Source organism: Carcharodon carcharias, chromosome 5, assembly GCF_017639515.1.
Source record: "Carcharodon carcharias isolate sCarCar2 chromosome 5, sCarCar2.pri, whole genome shotgun sequence".
Classification (NCBI taxonomy): Eukaryota; Metazoa; Chordata; class Chondrichthyes; order Lamniformes; family Lamnidae; genus Carcharodon; species Carcharodon carcharias.
Window position 1 is genome coordinate 9,719,192 of NC_054471.1, and position 20,607 is coordinate 9,739,798.

Here is a 20,607-nt window from a genome sequence, read left to right on the forward strand (position 1 = left end):
AGGGTGAGATTCCCTCACATTCACTCACCGGAGAGGGTGAGATTCCCTCACACACACTGACTGGAGTGGGTGATATTCCCTCTCACTCACTCACCGGAGAGAGTGAGATTCCCTCACACTCACTCACTGGAGAGGGTGAGATTCCCTCACACTCACTCACTGGGGAGGGTGAGATTCCCTCACACTCACTCACCGGAGAGGGTGAGATTCCCTCACACTCACTCACCGGAGAAGGTGAGATTCCCTCACACTCACTCACCGGAGAGGGTGAGATTTCCTCACACTCACTCACCGGAGAGGGTGTGATTCCCTCACACTCTCTCACCTCAGAAGGTGAGATTCCCTCACACTCACTCACCGGAGAGGGTGAGAGTCCCTCAAACTCACACACTGGAGCGGGTGAGATTCCCTCACAGTCACGCACCGGAGAAGGTGAGATTCCCTCACAGTCACTCACTGGAGAGGGTGAGATTCCCTCACACTCACTCACCGGACTGGGTGAGATTCCCTCACACTTACTCACCGGAGAGTGTGAGATTCCCTCACTTTCACTCACCAGAGAGGATGATATTCCCTCATACTCACTCACCGTGAGGGTGAGGTTCCCTCACACTCACTCACTGGAGAAGGTGAGATTCCCTCACACTCACTCACCGGTGAAGGTGAGATTCTTTCACACTCACTCACTGGGGTAGATGAGATTCCCTCACTCTCACTCACTGGAGAACGTGAGATTCCCTCACACTCACTCACCGGAGCGGGTGAGATTCCCTCACATTCACTCACCTGAGAGGATGAGATTCCCTCACACTCACTCACTGGAGAGGGTGATATTCCCTCACACTCACTCACTGGAGAAGGTGAGATTCCCTCACACTCACTCACTGGAGAAGCTGAGATTCCCTCACACTCACTCACTGGATAGGGTGAGATTCCCTCACACTCACTTACTGGAGAATGTGAGATTGCCTAACACACTCAGCGGAGAGGGTGAGATTCCCTCACACTCACTCACTGGAGAGGGTGAGATTCCCTCACAGTCACTCACCGGAGAAGGTGAGATTCCCTCACACTCACTCACTGGAGAGGGTGAGATTCCCTCACACTTACTCACCGGAGAAGTTGTGATTCCCTCACACTCACTCACCGGAGAGGGTGAGATTCCCTCACTTTCACTCACCAGAGAGGATGAGATTCCCTCATACTGCTCTCCGTGAGGGTGAGATTCCCTCACACTCACTCACCGGAGAAGGTGAGATTCCCTCACACTCACTCACTTGGGAAGGTGACATTCCCTCACACTCACTCACTGGAGAAGGTGAGATTCCCTCACACTCACTCACCGGAAAGGGTGAGCTTCCCTCACACTCACTCACCGGAGAAGGTGAGATTCCCTCACCCACCCTCACCGGAGAGATTGAGATTCCCTCACACTCACTTACTGGAGAAGGTGAGATTCCCTCACACTCACTCACCGGAAAGCGTAAAATTTACTCACCCTCCCTCACCGGAGATAGTGAGATGCCCCTCACACTCACTCACCGGAGAAGGTGAGATTCACTCACACTCACTCACCGGAGAAGTTGTGTTTCCCTCACACTCACTCACCGGAGAAGGTGAGATTCCCTCACACTCACTCACTGGAGAAGTTGAGATTCCCTCACACTCACTCACCGGAGAGGGTGAGATTCCCTCACACTCTCTCACCTCAGAAGGTGAGATTCCCTCACACTCACTCACCGTAGAGGGTGAGATTCCCTCACACTCACTCACTGGAAAGGGTGAGATTCCCTCACAGTCACGCACCGGAGAAGGTGAGATTCCCTCACACTCACTCACTGCAGAGGGTGTGATTCCCTCACACTCACACACCGGACAGGGTGAGATTTCCTCACACTCACCACCGGAGTTGGTCAGATTCCCTCACTTTCACTCACCAGAGAGGATGAGATTCCCTCATACTCACTTACCGTGACGGTGAGGTTCCCTCACACTCACTGACCGGAGAAGGTGAGTTTCCCTCACACTCACTCACTGGGGACGATGAGATTCCCTCACTCTCACTCACTGGAGAATGTGAGATTCCCTCACACTCACTCACCGGAGAGGGTGAGATTCCCTCACATTCACTCACCAGAGAGGATGAGATTCCCTCACACTCACGCACTGGAGAGGGTTATATTCCCTCAAACTCACTCACTTGGGAAGGTGACATTCCCTCACACTCACTCACTGGAGATTGTGAGATTCCCTCACACTCACTCACCGGATAGGGTGAGTTTTCCTCACACTCGCTCACCGGAGAGGGTGAGATTCCCTCTCACTCACTCACTGGAGAAGGTGAGATTCCCTCACACTCACTCACTGGATAAGCTGAGATTCCCTCACAATCACTCACTGGATAGGGTGAGATTCCCTCACACTCACTTACTGGAGAATGTGAGTTTCCCTAACACACTCACCGGAGAGGGTGAGATTCCATCACACTCACTCACCGGAGAAGGTGAGATTCCCTCACCCTCGCTTACTGGAGAAGGTGAGATTCCCTCACACTCACTCACTTGGGAAGGTGACATTCCCTCACGCTCCCTAACTGCAGAGTGTGAGATGCCCCTCACACTCACTTACTGGAGAAGGTGAGATTCCCTCACACTCACTCACTGGAGGAGGTGAGATTCCCTCACACTCATTCACTGGAGAAGATGAGATTTCCTCACACTCACTCACTGGAGAGGGTGAGATTCCCTCACACTAACTCACCGGAGAAGGTGAGATTCACTCACACTCACTCCCTGGAGAGGGTGAGATTCCCTCACACTCACTCACCGGAGAAGGTGAGATTTCCTCACACTCACTCACCGGAGAGGATGAGATTCCCTCACACTCACTCACAGGAGAGGGTGAGATTCCCTCACACTCACTCACCGGAGAAGGTGAGATTTCCTCACACTCACTCACTGGAGTGGGTGAGATTCCCTCACATTCACTCACTGGAGAGGGTGAGATTCCCTCACACTCACTCACCGGAGAAGGTGAGATTCACTCACACTCACTCACCGCAGATGTTGAGATTCCCTCACACTGACACACCGGAGAAGGTGAGATTCCCTCCCACTCACTCACCGGAGGGGGTGAGATTCCCTCACACTCACTGACTGGAGTGGGTGATATTCCCTCTCACTCACTCACCGGAGAGAGTGCGATTCCCTCACACTCACTCACTGAAGAGGGTGAGCTTCCCTCACACTCACTCACTGGGGAGGGTGAGATTCCCTCATACTCACTCACCGGAGAGGGTGAGATTCCCTCACACACACACACCGGAGAAGGTGAGATTCCCTCACACTCACTCACCGGAGAGGGTGAGATTCCCTCACACTCTCTCACCGGAGAAGGTGAGATTCCCTCACCCTCCCTCACCGGAGAGATTGAGATTCCCTCACACTCAGTCACCGGAGAGAGTGAGATTCCCTCACACTCACTCACTGGAGAGGGTGAGATTCCCCCACACTCACTCACTGGGGAGGGTGAGGTTCCCTCACACTCACTCAATGGAGTAGGTGAGATTTCCTCACACTCACTCACTGGAGAGGGTGAGATTCCCTCACACTCACTCACCGGAGAAGTTGAGATTCCGTCACACTCACTCACCGGAGAAGGTGAGATTCCCTCACACTCACTCACCAGAGAGGGTGAGATTCCCTCACACTCACTCACCAGGGATGGCGAGATTCCCTCACACTCACTGACTGGAGTGGTGATATTCCCTCACACTCACTCACCGGAGAGAGTGAGATTCCCTCACACTCACTCACTGGAGAGGGTGAGATTCCCTCACACTCACTCACTGGGGAGGGTGAGATTCCCTCACACTCACTCACCGGAGAGGGTGAGATTCCCTCACACTCACTCACCGGAGAATGAGAGATTCCCTCACACTCACTCACCGGAGAGGGTGAGATTCCCTCACACTCACTCACCGGAGAATGAGAGATTCCTTCACACTCAGTCACCAGAGAGAGTGAGATTCCCTCACACTCACTCACTGGAGAGGGTGAGATTCCCTCACACTCACTCACTGGGGAGGGTGAGATTCCCTCACACTCTCTCAATGGAGTAGGTGAGATTTCCTCACACTCAATCACTGGAGGGGGTGAGATTCCCTCACACTCACTCACTGGAGAGGGTGAGATTCCCTCACACTCACTCACCGGAGAAGTTGAGATTCCCTCACACTCACTCACCGGAGAAGGTGAGATTCCCTCACACTCACTCACCGGAGAGGGTGAGATTCCCTCACACTCACTCACCAGAGAGGGTGAGATTCCCTCTCACTCACTGACTGGAGTGGTGATATTCCCTCAAACTCACTCACCGGAGAGAGTGAGATTCCCTCACACTCACTCACTGGAGAGGCTGAGATTCCCTCACAGTCACTCACTGGGGAGGGTGAGATTCCCTCACGCTCACTCACCGGAGAGGGTGAGATTCCCTCACACTCACTCACCGGAGAAGGTTAGATTCCCTCACACTCACTCACTGGGGAGGGTGAGATTCCCTCACACTCACTCACCGGAGAATGTGAGATTCCCTCACACTCACTCACCGTAGAGGGTGAGATTCCCTCACACTCACTCACCGGAGAGGGTGAGATTCCCTCACACTCTCTCACCGGAGAAGGTGAGATTCCCTCACACTCACTCACTGGAGAGGGTGAGATTCCCTCACACTCACTCACTGGAGAGGGTGAGATTCCCTCACAGTCACTCACCGGAGAAGGTGAGATTCCCGCACACTCACTCACTGGAGAGGGTGAGATTCCCTCACACTCACTTACCGGAGAGGGTGAGATTCCCTCACACTCACTCACCGGATAGGGTGAGATTCCCTCACTTTCACTCACCAGAGAGGATGAGATTCCCTCATACTCACCGTGAGGGTGAGGTTCCCTCACAATCACTCACTGGAGAAGGAGAGATTCCCTCACTCTCATTCACTGGAGAACGTGAGATTCCCTCACACTCACTCACCGGAGAGGGTGAGATTCCCTCACATTCACTCACCAGAGAGGATGAGATTCCCTCACACTCACTCACTGGAGAGGGTGATATTCCCTCACACTCACTCACTTGGGAAGGTGACATTCCCTCACACTCACTCACTGGAGATTGTGAGATTCCCTCACACTCACTCACCTGAGAGGGTGAGATTCCCTTACATTCGTGCACCAGAGAGGATGAGATTCCTTCACACTCACTCACAGGAAAGGGTGAGTTTCCCTCACACTCACTCAGCGGAGTAGGTGAGATTCCCTCACCCTCCCTCACCGGAGGGATTGAGATTCCCTCACACTCAGTCACCGGAGAGAGTGAGATTCCCTCACACTCACTCACTGGAGAAGGTGAGATTCCCTCACACTCACTCACTGGGGAGTGTGAGATTCCCTCACACTCACTCACCGGAGAGGGTGAGATTCCCTCACACTCACTCACCGGAGAAGGTGAGATTCCCTCACACTCACTCACCGGAGAGGGTTAGATTACCTCACACTCTCTCACCGGAGAAGGTGAGATTCCCTCACACTCACTCACTGGAGAGGGTGAGATTCCCTCACACTCACTCACTGGAGATGGTGAGATTCCCTCACAATCACTCACCGGAGAAGGTGAGATTCCCTCACACTCACTCACTGGAGAGGGCGAGATTCCCTCACACTCACTCACCGGACAGGGTGAGATTCCCTCACACTCGCTCAACGGAGAGGGTGAGATTCCTTCACTTTCACTCACCAGAGAGGATGGGATTCCCTCATACTCACTCACTGTGAGGGTGAGGTTACCGCACACTCACTCACTGGAGATGGTGAGATTCCCTCACACTCACTCACCGGAGAAGGTGAGATTCCCTCAGACTCACTCACTGGGGAAGATGAGATTCCCTCACTCTCACTCACTGGAGAACGTGAGATTCCCTCACACTCACTCTCCGGAGAGGGTGAGATTCCCTCACATTCACTCACCAGAGAGGATGAGATTCCCTCACATTCACTCACTGGAGAGGGTGATATTCCCTCACACTCTCTCACTTGGGAAGGTGACATTCCCTCACACTCACTCACTCGAGAAGGTGAGATTCCCTCACACTCACTCACCGGAGAGGATGAGATTCCCTCACATTCGTTCACCAGAGAGGATGAGATTCCCACACACTCACTCACTGGAAAGGGTGAATTTCCCTCACACTCACTCAGCGGAGAAGTTGAGATTCCCTCACCCTCCCTCACCGGAGAGATTGAGATTCCCTCACACTCACTCACTGGAGAAGGTGAGATTCCCTCACACTCACTCACCGGAGAGGGTAAGATTTCCTCACCCTCCCTCTCCGGAGATAGTGAGATGCTCCTCAAACTCACTCACTGGAGAGGGTGAGATTCCCTAACACTCACTCACTGGGGAGGGTGAGATTCCCTCACACTCACTCAATGGAGTAGGTGAGATTCCCTCACACTCACTCACCGGAGAAGTTGAGATTCCCTCACACTCACTCACCGGAGAAGGTGAGATTCCCTCACACTCACTCACCGGAGAGGGTGAGATTCCCTCACACTCACTCACCAGAGAGGGTGAGATTCCCTCACACTCACTGACTGGAGTGGTGAGATTCCCTCACCTCACTCACCGGAGAGAGTGAGATTCCCTCACACTCACTCACTGGAGAGGGTGAGATTCTCTCACACTCACTCACTGGGGAGGGTGAGATTCCCTCACACTCACTCACCGGAGAGGTTGAGATTCCCTCACACTCACTCACCGGAGAATGAGAGATTTCCTCACACTCTCTCACCGGAGAAGGTGAGATTCCCTCACACTCACTCACCGGAGAGGGTGAGATTCCCTCACACTCACTCACGGGAGAGGGTGAGATTCCCTCACAGTCACTCTCTGGAGAAGGTGAGATTTTTTCACACTCACTCACTGGAGAGGGTGAGATTCCCTCACACTCACTCACCGGAGAGGGTGAGATTCCCTCACACTCACTCACCGGATAGGGTGAAATTCCCTCACTTTCACTCACCAGAGAGGATGAGATTCCCTCATACTCACCGTAAGGGTGAGGTTCCCTCACACTCACTCACTGGAGAAGGAGAGATTCCCTCACTCTCATTCACTGGAGAACGTGAGATTCCCTCACACTCACTCACCGGAGGGGGTGGGAATCCTTCACATTCACTCACCAGAGAGGATGAGATTCCCTCACACTCACTCACTGGAGAGGGTGATATTCCCTCACACTCACTCACTTGGGAAGGTGACATTCCCTCACATTCACTCACTGGAGATTGTGAGATTCCCTCACACTCACTCACCTGAGAGGGTGAGATTCCCTTACATTCGTTCACCAGAGAGAATGAGATTCCTTCACACTCACTCACAGGAAAGGGTGAGATTCCCTCACACTCACTCACCGGAGAGGGTGAGATTCCCTCACACTCCCTCACTGGAGACGGTGAGATTCCCTCACTTTCACTCACCAGAGAGGATGAGATTCCCGCATACTCACCGTGAGGGTGAGGTTCCCTCACACTCACTCACTGGAGAAGGAGAGATTCCCTCACTCTCATTCACTGGAGAATGTGAGATTCCCTCACACTCACTCACCGGAGAGGGTGACATTCCCTCACATTCACTCACCAGGGAGGAAGAGATTCCCTCACACTCAGTCACCGGAGAGAGTGAGATTCCCTCACACTCACTCACTGGAGAGGGTGAGATTTCCTCACACTCACTCACTGGGGAGGGTGAGATTCCCGCACACTCACTCACCGGAGAGGGTGAGATTCCCTCACACTCACTCACCGGAGAAGGTGAGATTCCCTCACACTCACTCACTGGAGAGGGTGAGTTTCCCTCACACTCTCTCACCGGAGAAGGTGAGATTCCCTCACACTCACTCACCGGAGAGGGTGAGATTCCCTCACACTCACTCACTGGAGATGGTGAGATTCCCTCACAATCACTCACCGGAGAAGGTGAGATTCCCTCACACTCACTCACTGGAGATGGCGAGATTCCCTCACACTCACTCACCGGACAGGGTGAGATTCCCTCACACTCGCTCAACGGAGAGGGTGAGATTCCCTCACTTTCACTCACCAGAGAGGATGAGATTCCCTCATACTCACTCACCGTTAGGGTGAGGTTACCGCACACTCACTCACTGGAGAAGGTGAGATTCCCTCACACTCACTCTCCGGAGAAGGTGAGATTCCCTCAGACTCACTCACTGGGGAAGATGAGATTCCCTCACTCTCACTCACTGGAGAACGTGAGATTCCCTCACACTCACTCACCGGAGAGGGTGAGATTCCCTCACATTCACTCACCAGAGAGGATGAGATTCCCTCACATTCACACACTGGAGAGGGTAATATTCCCTCACACTCTCTCACTTGGGAAGGTGACATTCCCTCACACTCACTCACTGGAGAAGGTGAGATTCCCTCACACTCACTCAGCGGAGAGGGTGAGATTCCCTCACATTCGTTCACCAGAGAGGATGAGATTCCCACACACTCACTTTCTGGAAAGGGTGAGTTTCCCTCACACTCACTCAGCGGAGAAGGTGAGATTCCCTCACCCTCCCTCACCGGAGAGACTGAGATTCCCTCACACTCACTCACTGGAGAAGGTGAGATTCCCTCACACTCACTCACCGGAGAGGTTGAGATTTCCTCACCCGCCCTCACCGGAGATAGTGAGATCCCCCTCACACTCACTCACCGGAGAAGGTGAAATTCACTCACACTCACTCACCGGAGAAGTTGAGTTTCCCTCACCATCACTCACTGGAGAGGGTGAGATTCCCTCACACTCATTCACTGGAGTAGTTGAGATTTCCTCACACTCACTCACTGGAGAGGGTGAGATTCCCTCACACTCACTCACTGGCGAGGGTGAGATTCCCTCACACTCATTCACCGGAGAAGGTGAGATTCACTCACACTCACTCACCGGAGTAGTTGAGATTCCCTCACACTCACTCACCGGAGAAGGTGAGATTCCCTCACACTCACTCACCGGAGAGGGTGAGATTCCCTCACACTCATTCACCAGAGAGGGTGAGATTCCCTCACACTCACTGACTGGAGTGGTGATATTCCCTCACACTCACTCACCGGAGAGAGTGAGATTCCCTCACGCTCACTCACTGGAGAGGGTGAGATTCCCTCACACTCACTCACTGGGGAGGGTGAGATTCCCTCACACTCACTCACCGGAGAGGGTGAGATTCCCTCACACTCACTCACCGGAGAAAGTGAGATTCCCTCACACTCACTCACCGGATAGGGTGAGATTCCCTCACACTCTCTCACCGGAGAAGGTGAGATTCCCTCACACTCACTCACCGGAGAGGGTGAGATTCCCTTACACTCACTCACTGGAGAGGGTGAGATTCCCTCACAGTCACTCACCGGAGAGGGTGAGATTCCCTCACACTCACTCACCGGAGAAGGTGAGATTCCCTCACACTCACTCACCGGAGAGGGTGAGATTCCCTCACACTCACTCACTGGAGAGGGTGAGATTCCCTCACACTCACTCACCGGAGAAGTTGAGATTCCCTCACACTCACTCACCGGAGAGGGTGAGATTCCCTCACATTCACTCACCAGAGAGGATGAGATTCCCTCACACTCACTCACTGGAGAGGGTGATATTCCCTCACACTCACTCACTTGGGAAGGTGACATTCCCTCACACTCACTCACTGGAGATTGTGAGATTCCCTCACACTCACTCACCTGAGAGGGTGAGATTCCCTTACATTCGTTCACCAGAGAGGATGAGATTCCTTCACACTCACTCACAGGAAAGGGTGAGTTTCCCTCACACTCACTCAGCGGAGTAGGTGAGATTCCCTCACCCTCCCTCACCGGAGGGATTGAGATTCCCTCACACTCAGTCACCGGAGAGAGTGAGATTCCCTCACACTCACTCACTGGAGAAGGTGAGATTCCCTCACACTCACTCACTGGGGAGTGTGAGATTCCCTCACACTCACTCACCGGAGAGGGTGAGATTCCCTCACACTCACTCACCGGAGAAGGTGAGATTCCCTCACACTCACTCACCGGAGAGGGTTAGATTACCTCACACTCTCTCACCGGAGAAGGTGAGATTCCCTCACACTCACTCACTGGAGAGGGTGAGATTCCCTCACACTCACTCACTGGAGATGGTGAGATTCCCTCACAATCACTCACCGGAGAAGGTGAGATTCCCTCACACTCGCTCAACGGAGAGGGTGAGATTCCTTCATTTTCACTCACCAGAGAGGATGGGATTCCCTCATACTCACTCACTGTGAGGGTGAGGTTACCGCACACTCACTCACTGGAGATGGTGAGATTCCCTCACACTCACTCACCGGAGAAGGTGAGATTCCCTCAGACTCACTCACTGGGGAAGATGAGATTCCCTCACTCTCACTCACTGGAGAACGTGAGATTCCCTCACACTCACTCACCGGAGAGGGTGAGATTCCCTCACATTCACTCACCAGAGAGGATGAGATTCCCTCACATTCACTCACTGGAGAGGGTGATATTCCCTCACACTCTCTCACTTGGGAAGGTGACATTCCCTCACACTCACTCACTGGAGAAGGTGAGATTCCCTCACACTCACTCACCGGAGAGGATGAGATTCCCTCACATTCGTTCACCAGAGAGGATGAGATTCCCACACACTCACTCACTGGAAAGGGTGAATTTCCCTCACACTCACTCAGCGGAGAAGTTGAGATTCCCTCACCCTCCCTCACCGGAGAGATTGAGATTCCCTCACACTCACTCACTGGAGAAGGTGAGATTCCCTCACACTCACTCACCGGAGAGGGTAAGATTTCCTCACCCTCCCTCTCCGGAGATAGTGAGATGCTCCTCAAACTCACTCACTGGAGAGGGTGAGATTCCCTAACACTCACTCACTGGGGAGGGTGAGATTCCCTCACACTCACTCAATGGAGTAGGTGAGATTCCCTCACACTCACTCACTGGAGAGGGTGAGATTCCCTCACACTCACTCACCGGAGAAGTTGAGATTCCCTCACACTCACTCACCGGAGAAGGTGAGATTCCCTCACACTCACTCACCGGAGAGGGTGAGATTCCCTCACACTCACTCACCAGAGAGGGTGAGATTCCCTCACACTCACTGACTGGAGTGGTGAGATTCCCTCACCTCACTCACCGGAGAGAGTGAGATTCCCTCACACTCACTCACTGGAGAGGGTGAGATTCTCTCACACTCACTCACTGGGGAGGGTGAGATTCCCTCACACTCACTCACCGGAGAGGTTGAGATTCCCTCACACTCACTCACCGGAGAATGAGAGATTTCCTCACACTCTCTCACCGGAGAAGGTGAGATTCCCTCACACTCACTCACCGGAGAGGGTGAGATTCCCTCACACTCACTCACGGGAGAGGGTGAGATTCCCTCACAGTCACTCTCCGGAGAAGGTGAGATTTTTTCACACTCACTCACTGGAGAGGGTGAGATTCCCTCACACTCACTCACCGGAGAGGGTGAGATTCCCTCACACTCACTCACCGGATAGGGTGAAATTCCCTCACTTTCACTCACCAGAGAGGATGAGATTCCCTCATACTCACCGTAAGGGTGAGGTTCCCTCACACTCACTCACTGGAGAAGGAGAGATTCCCTCACTCTCATTCACTGGAGAACGTGAGATTCCCTCACACTCACTCACCGGAGGGGGTGGGAATCCTTCACATTCACTCACCAGAGAGGATGAGATTCCCTCACACTCACTCACTGGAGAGGGTGATATTCCCTCACACTCACTCACTTGGGAAGGTGACATTCCCTCACATTCACTCACTGGAGATTGTGAGATTCCCTCACACTCACTCACCTGAGAGGGTGAGATTCCCTTACATTCGTTCACCAGAGAGAATGAGATTCCTTCACACTCACTCACAGGAAAGGGTGAGATTCCCTCACACTCACTCACCGGAGAGGGTGAGATTCCCTCACACTCCCTCACTGGAGACGGTGAGATTCCCTCACTTTCACTCACCAGAGAGGATGAGATTCCCGCATACTCACCGTGAGGGTGAGGTTCCCTCACACTCACTCACTGGAGAAGGAGAGATTCCCTCACTCTCATTCACTGGAGAATGTGAGATTCCCTCACACTCACTCACCGGAGAGGGTGACATTCCCTCACATTCACTCACCAGGGAGGAAGAGATTCCCTCACACTCAGTCACCGGAGAGAGTGAGATTCCCTCACACTCACTCACTGGAGAGGGTGAGATTTCCTCACACTCACTCACTGGGGAGGGTGAGATTCCCGCACACTCACTCACCGGAGAGGGTGAGATTCCCTCACACTCACTCACCGGAGAAGGTGAGATTCCCTCACACTCACTCACTGGAGAGGGTGAGATTTCCTCACACTCACTCACTGGGGAGGGTGAGATTCCCGCACACTCACTCACCGGAGAGGGTGAGATTCCCTCACACTCACTCACCGGAGAAGGTGAGATTCCCTCACACTCACTCACTGGAGAGGGTGAGTTTCCCTCACACTCTCTCACCGGAGAAGGTGAGATTCCCTCACACTCACTCACTGGAGATGGTGAGATTCCCTCACAATCACTCACCGGAGAAGGTGAGATTCCCTCACACTCACTCACTGGAGATGGCGAGATTCCCTCACACTCACTCACCGGACAGGGTGAGATTCCCTCACACTCGCTCAACGGAGAGGGTGAGATTCCCTCACTTTCACTCACCAGAGAGGATGAGATTCCCTCATACTCACTCACCGTGAGGGTGAGGTTACCGCACACTCACTCACTGGAGAAGGTGAGATTCCCTCACACTCACTCTCCGGAGAAGGTGAGATTCCCTCAGACTCACTCACTGGGGAAGATGAGATTCCCTCACTCTCACTCACTGGAGAACGTGAGATTCCCTCACACTCACTCACCGGAGAGGGTGAGATTCCCTCACATTCACTCACCAGAGAGGATGAGATTCCCTCACATTCACACACTGGAGAGGGTAATATTCCCTCACACTCTCTCACTTGGGAAGGTGACATTCCCTCACACTCACTCACTGGAGAAGGTGATATTCCCTCACACTCACTCAGCGGAGAGGGTGAGATTCCCTCACATTCGTTCACCAGAGAGGATGAGATTCCCACACACTCACTTTCTGGAAAGGGTGAGTTTCCCTCACACTCACTCAGCGGAGAAGGTGAGATTCCCTCACCCTCCCTCACCGGAGAGACTGAGATTCCCTCACACTCACTCACTGGAGAATGTGAGATTCCCTCACACTCACTCACCGGAGAGGTTGAGATTTCCTCACCCGCCCTCACCGGAGATAGTGAGATGCCCCTCACACTCACTCACCGGAGAAGGTGAAATTCACTCACACTCACTCACCGGAGAAGTTGAGTTTCCCTCACCATCACTCACCGGAGAAGGTTAGATTCACTCACACTCACTCACCGGAGTAGTTGAGATTCCCTCACACTCACTCACCGGAGAAGGTGAGATTCCCTCACAGTCACTCACCGGAGAGGGTGAGATTCCCTCACACTCACTGACTGGAGTGGTGATATTCCCTCACACTCACTCACCGGAGAGAGTGAGATTCCCTCACGCTCACTCACTGGAGAGGGTGAGATTCCCTCACACTCACTCACTGGGGAGGGTGAGATTCCCTCACACTCACTCACCGGAGAGGGTGAGATTCCCTCACAGTCACTCACCGGAGAGGGTGAGATTCCCTCACACTCACTCACCGGAGAGGGTGAGATTCCCTCACACTCTCTCACCGGAGAAGGTGAGATTCCCTCACACTCACTCACCGGAGAGGGTGAGATTCCCTTACACTCACTCACCGGAGAAGGTGAGATTCCCTCACACTCACTCACCGGAGAGGGTGAGATTCCCTCACACTCTCTCACCGGAGAAGGTGAGATTCCCTCACACTCACTCACCGGAGAGGATGAGATTCCCTTACACTCACTCACTGGAGAGGGTGAGATTCCCTCACAGTCACTCACCGGAGAAGGTGAGATTCCCTCACACTCACTCAACGGAGAGGGTGAGATTCCCTCACATTCGTTCACCAGAGAGGATGAGATTCCCACACACTCACTAACTGGAAAGGGTGAGTTTCCCTCACACTCACTCACTGGAGAAGGTGAGATTCCCTCACACTCACTCACCGGAGAAGTTGAGTTTCCCTCACCCTCACTCACTGGAGAGGGTGAGATTCCCTCACACTCACTCACTGGAGTAGGTGAGATTTCCTCACTCTCACTCACTGGAGAGTGTGAGATTCCCTCACACTCACTCACTGGAGAGGGTCAGATTCCCTCACACTCACTCACCGGAGAAGGTGAGATTCACTCACACTCACTCACCGGAGAATTTGAGATTCCCTCACACTCACTCACCGGAGAAGGTGAGATTCCCTCACACTCACTCACCGGAGAGGGTGAGATTCCCTCACACTCACTGACTGGAGTGGTGATATTCACTCACACTCACTCACCGGAGAGAGTGAGATTCCCTCACACTCACTCACTGGAGAGGGTGAGATTCCCTCACACTCACTCACTGGCGAGGGTGAGATTCCCTCACACTCACACACCGGAGAGGGTGAGATTCCCTCACACTCACTCACCGGAGAAGGTGAGATTCCCTCACACTCACTCACCGGAGAGGGTGAGATTCCCTCACACTCTCTCACCGGAGAAGGTGAGATTCCCTCACACTCACTCACCGGAGAGGGTGAGATTCCCTTACACTCACTCACTGGAGAGGGTGAGATTCCCTCACAGTCACTCACCGGAGAAGGTGAGATTCACTCACACACACTCACTGGAAAGGGTGAGATTCCCTCACACTCACTCACTGGGGAGGGTGAGATTCCCTCACATTCACACACCGGAGAGGGTGAGATTCCCTCACACTCACTCACCGGAGAAGGTGAGATTCCCTCACACTCACTCACCGGAGAGGGTGAGATTACCTCACACTCACTCACCGGAGAGGTTGAGATTCCCTTACACTCACTCACTGGAGAGGGTGAGATTCCCTCACAGTCACTCACCGGAGAAGGTGAGATTCACTCATACTCCCTCACTGGAGAGGGTGAGATTCCCTCACACTCGCTCACCGGAGAGGGTGAGATCCCTCACACTCACTCGCCGGAGAGGGTGAGATTCCCTCACTTTCACTCACCAGAGAGGATGAGATTCCCTCATACTCACTCACCGTGAGGGTGAGGTTCCCTCAGACTCACTCACTGGAGAAGGTGAGATGCCCTCACTCTCATTCACTGGAGCACGTGAGATTCCCTCACACTCACTCACCGGAGAGGGTGAGTTTCCCTCACATTCACTCACCAGAGAGGATGAGATTCCTTCACACTCACTCACTGGAGAGGGCGAGATTCCCTCACATTCACTCACCAGAGAGGATGAGATTCCCTCACACTCACTCACTGGAGAGGGTGATATTCCCTCACACTCACTCACTTGGGAAGGTGACATTCCTTCACACTCACTCACTGGAGATTGTGAGATTCCCTCACAGTCACCCACCGGAGAAGGTTAGATTCCCTTACACACACTCACTGGAGAGGGTGAGATTCCCTCACACTCACTCACCGGAGAGGGTGAGATTCCCTCACTTTCACTCACCAGAGAGGATGAGATTCCCTCATACTCACTCACTGGAGAGGGTGATATTCCCTCACACTCACTCACTTGGGAATGTGACATTCCCTCACACTCACTCACTGGAGATTGTGAGATTCCCTCACACTGACTCACCGGAGAGGGTGAGATTCCCTCACATTCGTTCACCAGAGAGGATGAGATTCCTTCACACTCACTCACAGGAAAGGGTGAGTTTCCCTCACACTCACTCAGCGGAGAAGGTGAGATTCCCTAACCCTCCCTCACCGGAGAGATTGAGATTCCCTCACACTCACTCACTGGGGAGGGTGAGATTCCCTCACACTCACTCACCGGAGAGGGTGAGATTCCCTCACACTCACTCACCGGAGAAGGTGAGATTCCCTCACACTCACTCACCGGAGAGGGTGTGATTCCCTCACACTCACTCACTGGAGATGGTGAGAGTCCCTAACAATCTCTCACCGGAGAAGGTGAGATTCCCTCAAACTCACTCACTGGAGTGGGTGAGATTCCCTCACACTCACTCACCGGACAGGGTGAGATTCCCTCACACTCACTCAACGGAGAGGGTGAGATTCCCTCACTTTCACTCGCCAGAGAGGATGAGATTCCCTCATACTCACTCACCGTGAGGGTGAGGTTCCCTCACAGTCACTCACTGGAGAAGGTGAGATTCCCTCACACTCACTCACTGGGGAAGATGAGATTCCCTCACTCTCACTCACTGGAGAACGTGAGATTCCCTCACAATCACTCACCGGAGAGGGTCAGATTCCCTCACATTCACTCACCAGAGAGGATGAGATTCCCTCACACTCACTCACTGGAGAAGGTGAGATTCCCTCACACTCAGTCACCGGAGTGGGTGAGATTCCCTCACATTCGTTCACCAGAGAGGATGAGATTCCCACACACTCACTCACTGGAAAGGGTGAGTTTCCTTCACACTCACTCAGCGGAGAAGGTGAGATTCCCTCACCCTCCCTCACCGGAGAGATTGAGATTCCCTCACACTCACTGGAGACGGTGAGATTCCCTCACACTCACTCACCGGAGAGGGTGAGATTTCCTCACCCGCCCTCACCGGAGATAGTGAGATGCCCCTCACACTCACTCACCGGAGAAGGTGAGATTCCCTCACACTCACTCACTGGAGTAGTTGAGATTTCCTCACACTCACTCACTGGAGAGGGTGAGATTCCCTCACACTCACTCACTGGAGAGGGTGAGATTCCCTCATACTCACTCACCGGAGAAGGTGAGATTCACTCACACTCACTCACCGGAGAAGTTGAGATTCCCTCACACTCACTCACCGGAGAAGGTGAGATTCCCTCACACTCACTCACCGGAGAGGGTGAGATTCCCTCACACTCACTCACCAGAGAGGGTGAGATTCCCTCACACTCACTGACTGGAGTGGAGATATTCCCTCACACTCACTCACCGGAGAGAGTGAGATTCCCTCACACTCACTCACTGGAGAGGGTGAGATTCCCTCACACTCACTCACTGGGGAGGGTGAGATTACCTCACACTCACTCACCGGAGAGGGTGAGATTCCCTCACAGTCACTCACCGGAGAAGGTGAGATTCCCTCACACAAACTCACCGGAGAGGGTGAGATTCCCTCACACTCTCTCACCGGAGAAGGTGAGATTCCCTCACACTCACTCACCGGAGAGGGTGAGATTCCCTTGCACTCACTCACTGGAGAGGGTGAGATTCCCTCACAGTCACTCACCGGAGAAGGTGAGATTCCCTCACAATCACTCACTGGAGAGGGTGATATTCCCTCACACTCACTCACCGGAGAGGGTGAGATTCCCTCACACTCACTCACCGGAGAGGGTGAGATTCCCTCACATTCACTCACCAGAGAGGATGAGATTCCCTCACATTCACTCACTGGAGAGGGTGATATTCCCTCACACTCACTCACTTGGGAAGGTGACATTCCCTCACACTCACTCACTGGAGATTGTGAGATTCCCTCACAATCACACACCGGAGAAGGTGAGATTCCCTCACACTCACTCACTGGAGAGGGTGAGATTCCCTCACACTCACTCACCGGATAGGGTGAGATTCCCTCACTTTCACTCACCAGAGAGGATGAGATTCCCTCATACTCACTCACCGTGAGGGTGAGGTTCCCTCTCACTCACTCACTGGAGAAGGTGAGATTCCCTCAGTCTCATTCATTGGAGAAGGTGAGATTCCCTCACATTCACTCACCAGAGAGGATGAGATTCCTTCACACTCACTCACTGGAGAGGGCGAGATTCCCTCACATTCACTCACCAGAGAGGATGAGATTCCCTCACACTCACTCACTGGAGAGGGTGATATTCCCTCACACTCACTCACTTGGGAAGGTGACATTCCTTCACACTCACTCACTGGAGATTGTGAGATTCCCTCACAGTCACCCACCGGAGAAGGTTAGATTCCCTTACACACACTCACTGGAGAGGGTGAGATTCCCTCACACTCACTCACCGGAGAGGGTGAGATTCCCTCACTTTCACTCACCAGAGAGGATGAGATTCCCTCATACTCACTCACTGGAGAGGGTGATATTCCCTCACACTCACTCACTTGGGAATGTGACATTCCCTCACACTCACTCACTGGAGATTGTGAGATTCCCTCACACTGACTCACCGGAGAGGGTGAGATTCCCTCACATTCGTTCACCAGAGAGGATGAGATTCCTTCACACTCACTCACAGGAAAGGGTGAGTTTCCCTCACACTCACTCAGCGGAGAAGGTGAGATTCCCTAACCCTCCCTCACCGGAGAGATTGAGATTCCCTCACACTCACTCACTGGGGAGGGTGAGATTCCCTCACACTCACTCACCGGAGAGGGTGAGATTCCCTCACACTCACTCACCGGAGAAGGTGAGATTCCCTCACACTCACTCACCGGAGAGGGTGTGATTCCCTCACACTCACTCACTGGAGATGGTGAGAGTCCCTAACAATCTCTCACCGGAGAAGGTGAGATTCCCTCAAACTCACTCACTGGAGTGGGTGAGATTCCCTCACACTCACTCACCGGACAGGGTGAGATTCCCTCACACTCACTCAACGGAGAGGGTGAGATTCCCTCACTTTCACTCGCCAGAGAGGATGAGATTCCCTCATACTCACTCACCGTGAGGGTGAGGTTCCCTCACAGTCACTCACTGGAGAAGGTGAGATTCCCTCACACTCACTCACTGGGGAAGATGAGATTCCCTCACTCTCACTCACTGGAGAACGTGAGATTCCCTCACAATCACTCACCGGAGAGGGTCAGATTCCCTCACATTCACTCACCAGAGAGGATGAGATTCCCTCACACTCACTCACTGGAGAAGGTGAGATTCCCTCACACTCAGTCACCGGAGTGGGTGAGATTCCCTCACATTCGTTCACCAGAGAGGATGAGATTCCCACACACTCACTCACTGGAAAGGGTGAGTTTCCTTCACACTCACTCAGCGGAGAAGGTGAGATTCCCTCACCCTCCCTCACCGGAGAGATTGAGATTCCCTCACACTCACTGGAGACGGTGAGATTCCCTCACACTCACTCACCGGAGAGGGTGAGATTTCCTCACCCGCCCTCACCGGAGATAGTGAGATGCCCCTCACACTCACTCACCGGAGAAGGTGAGATTCCCTCACACTCACTCACTGGAGTAGTTGAGATTTCCTCACACTCACTCACTGGAGAGGGTGAGATTCCCTCACACTCACTCACTGGAGAGGGTGAGATTCCCTCATACTCACTCACCGGAGAAGGTGAGATTCACTCACACTCACTCACCGGAGAAGTTGAGATTCCCTCACACTCACTCACCGGAGAAGGTGAGATTCCCTCACACTCACTCACCGGAGAGGGTGAGATTCCCTCACACTCACTCACCAGAGAGGGTGAGATTCCCTCACACTCACTGACTGGAGTGGAGATATTCCCTCACACTCACTCACCGGAGAGAGTGAGATTCCCTCACACTCACTCACTGGAGAGGGTGAGATTCCCTCACACTCACTCACTGGGGAGGGTGAGATTACCTCACACTCACTCACCGGAGAGGGTGAGATTCCCTCACAGTCACTCACCGGAGAAGGTGAGATTCCCTCACACAAACTCACCGGAGAGGGTGAGATTCCCTCACACTCTCTCACCGGAGAAGGTGAGATTCCCTCACACTCACTCACCGGAGAGGGTGAGATTCCCTTGCACTCACTCACTGGAGAGGGTGAGATTCCCTCACAGTCACTCACCGGAGAAGGTGAGATTCCCTCACAATCACTCACTGGAGAGGGTGATATTCCCTCACACTCACTCACCGGAGAGGGTGAGATTCCCTCACACTCACTCACCGGAGAGGGTGAGATTCCCTCACATTCACTCACCAGAGAGGATGAGATTCCCTCACATTCACTCACTGGAGAGGGTGATATTCCCTCACACTCACTCACTTGGGAAGGTGACATTCCCTCACACTCACTCACTGGAGATTGTGAGATTCCCTCACAGTCACACACCGGAGAAGGTGAGATTCCCTCACACTCACTCACTGGAGAGGGTGAGATTCCCTCACACTCACTCACCGGATAGGGTGAGATTCCCTCACTTTCACTCACCAGAGAGGATGAGATTCCCTCATACTCACTCACCGTGAGGGTGAGGTTCCCTCTCACTCACTCACTGGAGAAGGTGAGATTCCCTCAGTCTCATTCATTGGAGAAGGTGAGATTCCCTCACATTCACTCACCAGAGAGGATGAGATTCCTTCACACTCACTCACTGGAGAGGGCGAGATTCCCTCACATTCACTCACCAGAGAGGA